Genomic DNA, 6,466 nt, shown 5'->3' with positions numbered 1-6,466 from the left:
CATATCTTTGTGATGGGTCTGCACACATGGCTGGTTGGGGTCTTAATCCAGACCTGACGCACAAGCCCCCTTTCATCTGGTGCAGCTCCGGTGACTCTCCCAATGAGCCAAGAACCACGAGGTGCAGAATCATCCACTATAAGGACCACATCTCCAGGAACAAAGTTACGTTTAATCCTTCCCCATTTCTGGCGCTCTAATTCTGTGACTGGGACTCTCTTTGCATATCCTCTAGATATAAGATCTGTCATGAAGGCAGTGTAGTCTTTATGAAAGTCTTTATCTCTGATGAACCTTTTCTTCAAACCTAAGGCTCGTTGCTCAATTGCACAGTTGTCAGGCATTCTTATGTCTCGGTCTTTTAGTGGCAGGGCAATGCTGTAGTGCCAATCCCCCAAAGTCACCATCTTGCTGGCCAATTCCAGGAACTTCAAGTCTTCCTTTGACAGCCCCATCTGTTCATCATTGCTGCTCTCAGGAAAATCCATCTTGAACTGCTGTTTCCATAGCTTGTCCAGTGTGACAGCAGAAACTCTGTTGGCGGTAACTGTTGCCAAACATCCTGGCCTTCCACAGCATTCTCGATTAAGTGGCCCATTCACAGTCCAGCCGAGCACAGTCCTAATGGCAAAGGGTCCATCACCTACACTCCGGATGACCTCCAAAGGTTCTAGAGCTCTGGGCATATTCATGCCAATCAAAAGCTCAACATTGGCCTTAATTTCTGGCAAATGAACATGCTTCAAATGTGGCCAGTCAACCAGGTCCTGTTGATTTGAGATGTTACCAATATCTACAGGCATTTTATGCTGAGTGAAGAGGTTAGGCATATCACAGTACATGTCACTGTCCAATCCAGCAACTTCAAGTTCAGGTACAATGAAACTGTCCACCACTTTCTCCTGTCCCATGGTGCGCAGGAGAATCTTTGTCCTCCTCCCAGCAATATTCAGCTTGTCCATAAGACCCGCTGTACAAAAGGATGCTGAACTCCCTTGGTCCAGAAAGGCATACGTTTCCACTATTCTTTGACCTCTCTTTGATTTTACTTTAACTGGCACAATGGCAAGCTTACAGTCCTGTTCACCGGCCCCAGTAAGACCACTAGTCTGGATCGTAACAGGAATGTTATCTGCCTCATTATTAGGTTTGATTTCATGTACAGTGTAGTGTAAGCATTAAAAGATCATAAAAGGAAACACTAACATTTATGTGAAACTAATTGTAATAAAAAAAATGAACAGGTGCTTTATAGATTTAAAAGAAAGAATCTGAAAACAACACTTTTTTGGTCTGAGTGATCAAAGTGGAAAACAGAACTGATGTTCAAGAACAAACCATAGCTGCACTAATATTACACATCTCCATTGTTGTGGTGAACAGACATGTTGCTTTTAAAACCACATGCAGTGTGTGACCGTGACTGTTCACTGAGACCATGAACGCCACTTCGCTGAAGCCTTCGCCTGCTTCTTCTTCTTCTTCTAAATTGGAAGCAGAAGGAGCACGAGCTGCTTTGATCTACTGAAAGGAAAAAGCAGAATATCTGAGTTGAAACCAGTCAGCTGAAACCAGTAAGACAGGAACAAATTCAATGCAGTGTCTCAGGTGGCTTAGCCTGTTACAACTGTTGATACAAGCTAAATACAGTTAACACACAGTGTCAGGGAGCTCCAGTGTGGGAACTAGTGGCTTTAGGTTTGTAGTCATTTAACTTTCATCCCTTCATTCATTTAATTCAGGAGGAAGAAATGTCAGGTGGGTGCAGGCTGGTTACATGCATTTGGTCCCATGCTGTCTTTAACTTGGTTCACTTTATGGCTGGGCTGTATGTGGGCTTATATCATGTTATTTGGGCAGGAGTTCCTGTCCCCTGTTAGACTTAGAAAGTTTCTCCATAAGTAGAGCTTCTAACTCTTCTAGCACATCTGTGGCTGACAGTTTTTTGGTGGCTCTTTTTACCCCACACTGGTTGTGAGTGTGTAAATAGCCCCACTAGTTATTTTGGGTTGCAGTTAACTTGGGAGGAAGAGGTAGGTCTGCCATGACTAGATGAATAACAATTATCTGGGATACATAAATTTCATAATGCATGCATGTATCTCTATAAACCTGCCTGAGGGCTGCCATTTTTTACATTCAGTTATTTCTTTGTTGAATCTAAATAATGAATGTGTTACAGTTAAACTGACACTGATCAGTGTAAATGGCTCATTGGGACACAGAAACCTTTAAATTAAACCCTATCACCTGATATCGAGTGTCAAACAATATCAAAGCTGTAAAAGCTGTTTACAGTCAGAATTTATAAAACTATGATTGTAAATAAATTCAAACAAGTGAGCTTTTCTCTTTGTGCTGAATATCAACACTGTGATTTCTTAGACTGTAAGCTTTACTTTAGCACAACCAGTTGTAGAAGCTGCCACTCCAAATGTCTTTTGATAACAAGAAAAAAATACCTTTTCAGTCCACGGCCTGAAGTTCTTCTCCGACATCTTCTGCCATCGGCTTTGTCTGCTGGTTTGAAGACAATAAACCACAAAAAGATGATTTAGTCACTTTGTCTGCGTCATGCAGCTCGAATGTGTCGTGTAACGATGTTGAATAGCTGTCGTTATCCCTCTGCTGTGTCAGTAGGATTGTACTGTACAGCATCTCATTGATATGTGAGGAATGCTAATGTAACACGATAACAGACTTACATCATTAAAACATAAAGGGCAGGAGATATTTAGATATTTTTATATTTATATTACATTTTATAGCTGACGGATATTACTAAATAGATAGAATTTACTAAATAGCTGGATGAACATGAAAAATATGACTATAATAACAAATGACCATGAGAGCCAGTAGAATTAATTCAACTGGACACTCAAAAGACGTCCTTAAATGCTCTTTAAGTGGCGGAACAGATGAACAAACAGTTAATCGCTTACTTGAGATGAAATCTGCTCAGCTACTTTGAAAACAGCTTCTAACTGGTTCATCCTTTAACAGGATGACTGCTCAGGGGTAAGGCCATCATGCAGTCCAGCAACCTTTATGGTTCTGCTTTGATTCACCAGGAACTATTAGGGAAACCTTCCAGCGCCTCCTGTGAAAGACACAGGCATAAACACACAAACATTTATTAACATGTTCCACAGTGTTCCAGTTTGATTTTCTCATCCTGTGGACAACAACGTACATGGATGCAGGTTTATTGTTAACTTTTGTAAGGTTTATTTAGTGAACATATCCAGCTGCAGCTCCACTGTGATCCTGAACTGGATAAGCACTTAAGAAAATGTGTCAATAAATGGACATACATCAACTTACTATATTTATCCAAACAGACGGGACCAATAATGCTTCACTGAGTTAGAGACTTTAATGTCTCTTCTATGTAAGAATGTCTCGTGCTGATATACCTGCAAACTTGACAACAAAGGTTTTTCAGACTGCATGTAGCTCTATGTCAGCTCACACATTTACATTTATGTCACACTTATTTCTGCTTTCCCATTTTATAATTATTACTTACATTTTGATTAGATACCTTGAGTTTGTAAATGATCAGATTACATAATTGGAATAAAATGTATCCAATTCAAGGTTGCGGGAGGATGAAGCCTATCCCAGCTGATACAGGACAAAGACAGGCTGCCAGTTTATCGCAGGGCTAACACAATATGTGTAACAGAAAATCCACTTAAATGTTTGATATTTCTTATAATAATCATAATTATGACTATTATTTAAAGGTTTCTTTATAAATACATTTTGATTTTTTATAACCTCTAAAATATAAACCTGAGCTGTTTCAGATTCTGACCTCTGACCTCACTGCAGCTCCCTCTTGGAAGTATGTCTGCTTCTTGTCCCCAGTGTTGACCACCTGCCCTTGATATCACGTACTGTACCTGAGGAACAAAAAAGGACAAACACTTGCCTTCATTTAAGAAGTACATTCATACAGAGGTAATCTATGGAAACACACTAGTTCAACCTTTGGGAGAAATCAGTTCCTGTGAAACATTTCTGTAAATTAACATCATATGGAGAATGAATGAAATGAGTTCTTCCGGTGACTCAGCAGTCAAACACTGACAAATGAAATCTAGTTAAACTATTAAGCATATTTGCTCTTCTGAAATCTGTGTTAAACAACAACAAACATAAATTAGTAACAAAAATACAGCTGAGTAGATATTACAAACCACCAGCAGCCATAATGCTAAATTTTAATCTTCAAATGTTTCTGAGCCGTCTTCAACCTGCTTTTAACACATTAAAGTCCCACAGTCAATGCAGCCTGACTCAATCCTAGATGTTCAGCACACAGAGGTACCGTTTGAAGTTTAGTGTTAACCTGAGTCACTGATCATTTGCAGTATTACAGAGTCTGGCAGTCTTTGCATGATGTCCACGTCACTATAAGTTTCTAGCTGACTCTCAGGTGTGCCAGCAGGAAAGAGTAATAATAATCTGCATCCTGAGGTTTGTCATGCAGGATTAAATTTACAGTGGCTTTGTTCACACAGCTAGGATTGTATTTTACACTGACCCTGGGTCAGTATAAGTATCATACAGTTTAAACGAAGCACTGAAACTTGCACATATTTATTACAGATGCACTGAAGCTAATCGAGATATTTGCTGTCAACCTGTGGCTGCGATTAATCACTTTACTGAAAACTTTATTAACTAGTAACTTCATCAGTCATGACAGAAGCTAATATTTCTGTGCTAACATCGTTTAACCAGTAACAGCTTTCCTCCAATATAAGCTAACGTTTACACCGTAACTTTAAGCTAGCACCATAAAGACGGTAAAACACGTAATAATATCTACAAATGCATCTTAAAGCTCTTATATTAGCACTCGGTGTATTACTAACATAACCACATTAACATTACTGACACTCGCTGACTTTTAATAGTCATTCTATAAATGCTGTCCGTTTAAATGGTCCTGTACCTGTACACACTGCATATCCACCGGATTCCAGCCAGAGTGGATTCTGGAGTCTTCCACGCTCCTGTTAGTGATCCTCCATCTGGATGGATGAGAACAACCTTCTGAACAATCTAGCAGGTCTCCTTGGGGGGCACGTCTCCCCACCCCCCAAGCGAGGGCCGTGGCACTGAAACTGCCGGCTGAGAGAAGGCTTGAAAAAAAAGGACATTTATCATTTCTTCTTCAGCCAGCTTTTTTTCTCATCGTTTTTCCAAAGTACACATTAAGCTTCTTCTGCAATAACACACTAATTACACATGGAAACCTACCTACTTCTTTCTTCATCACAAACAATTACACTTTCTGTAAAGTGCTTTCAATAAAACAGAAAAGAAAAGTGTGTTTTGTTTTGTTTTTTTTATTCAAGATCTGTTCACATGTACTTAGCAAAGGTGAGTACACAGCATGAGGAAAGCCAAAAGCAAAGAGAGCGTATGAAGGTAATATTGAAGTAGGCTTCGTTTTGAAGTGGTGAAAGGCAAAGGCATGAGTGTAAGGTAATAAGGGGTAATGAGAGAGATGAAGAGCGGGCGGAGGACTTGGCTCGAGCAGGAAAAAGCAAAAAGGAAATGCGAGTGCGTTTCCCCGCCCCCCGCGCAGGGCCGTGGCAGTGAGTTCGTGGGGGGTTCGAACTGGCGGAGTTCTGTAGCAGAGTCCCCGCCACATGTCATAAGCCAAACGACCGGCCGAGGGAATACTTAAAAAAAAGGACATTTATCTTTTCTTCTTCGGCCACCTTTTTTTCCCCATTGTTTTTGCAAACTACACATTAAGCTTCTTCTGCAATAACACACTAATTACACATGGAAACCTACCTACTTCTTTCTTCATTACAAACAATTACACTTTCTGTAAAGTGCTTTCAATAAAACACAAAACAAAAGTAGCTTTTCTTTTCTTTTCTTTTTTTTATTCAACATCTCTTGATTGTGATTGTCGGGTAATAAAAGCTAATAAGAGAGATGTAGAGCGGGCGGAGGACTTGGCGAGAGCAGGAAAAAGCAAAAAGGAAACGCCAGTGCACGTCTTCCCGCCCCCCAAGCAAGGGCCGTGGCACTGAAACGGCCGGCTGAGAGAAGGCTTGAAAAAAAAGGACATTTATCATTTCTTCTTCAGCCAGCTTTTTCCCCCATTGGTTTTCCAAAGTACACATTAAGCTTCTTCTGCAGCATTATCACACACTAATTACACATGGAAACCTACCTACTTCTTTCTTCATTACAAACAATTACACTTTCTGTAAAGTGCTTTCAATAAAACAGAAAAGAAAAGTGTGTTTTGTTTTGTTTTTTTTATTCAAGATCTGTTCACATGTACTTAGCAAAGGTGAGTACACAGCGTGTTGGGTCTGGGCCTCTTTGCTTAGGCTGCTGCCCCCGCGACCCGGCCTCGGATAAAGCGGATGAAGATGCATGGATAGATGGACTGATGTTCCAATTGTAACATTATGTTTACAAT

General features: G+C 40.3%; 1 long non-coding RNA gene across 1 annotated transcript; it reads right to left on the bottom strand.

Annotated features, from left to right (window-relative positions):
- Nucleotides 1–1,877: 1,877 nt before the first annotated feature.
- On the bottom strand, nt 1,878–5,154 carry LOC147338147 (uncharacterized). Its single transcript, XR_015125026.1, has 4 exons — nt 4,970–5,154; nt 3,824–3,911; nt 2,946–3,103; nt 1,878–2,520 (listed from the first exon to the last, which is right to left on the bottom strand). It is a non-coding gene; the product is annotated as an uncharacterized LOC147338147 (long non-coding RNA).
- Between the last annotated feature and the right edge of the window lie 1,312 nt (nt 5,155–6,466).

This window comes from Aulonocara sp. 'chitande type north' Nkhata Bay, linkage group LG2, assembly GCF_057382095.1.
Source record: "Aulonocara sp. 'chitande type north' Nkhata Bay isolate Kocher_YH1m ecotype deep benthic linkage group LG2, A_spYH_male_GT1.1, whole genome shotgun sequence".
Taxonomy (NCBI): domain Eukaryota; kingdom Metazoa; phylum Chordata; class Actinopteri; order Cichliformes; family Cichlidae; genus Aulonocara; species Aulonocara sp. 'chitande type north' Nkhata Bay.
This window is presented reverse-complemented; position numbering and strand designations above follow the sequence as displayed.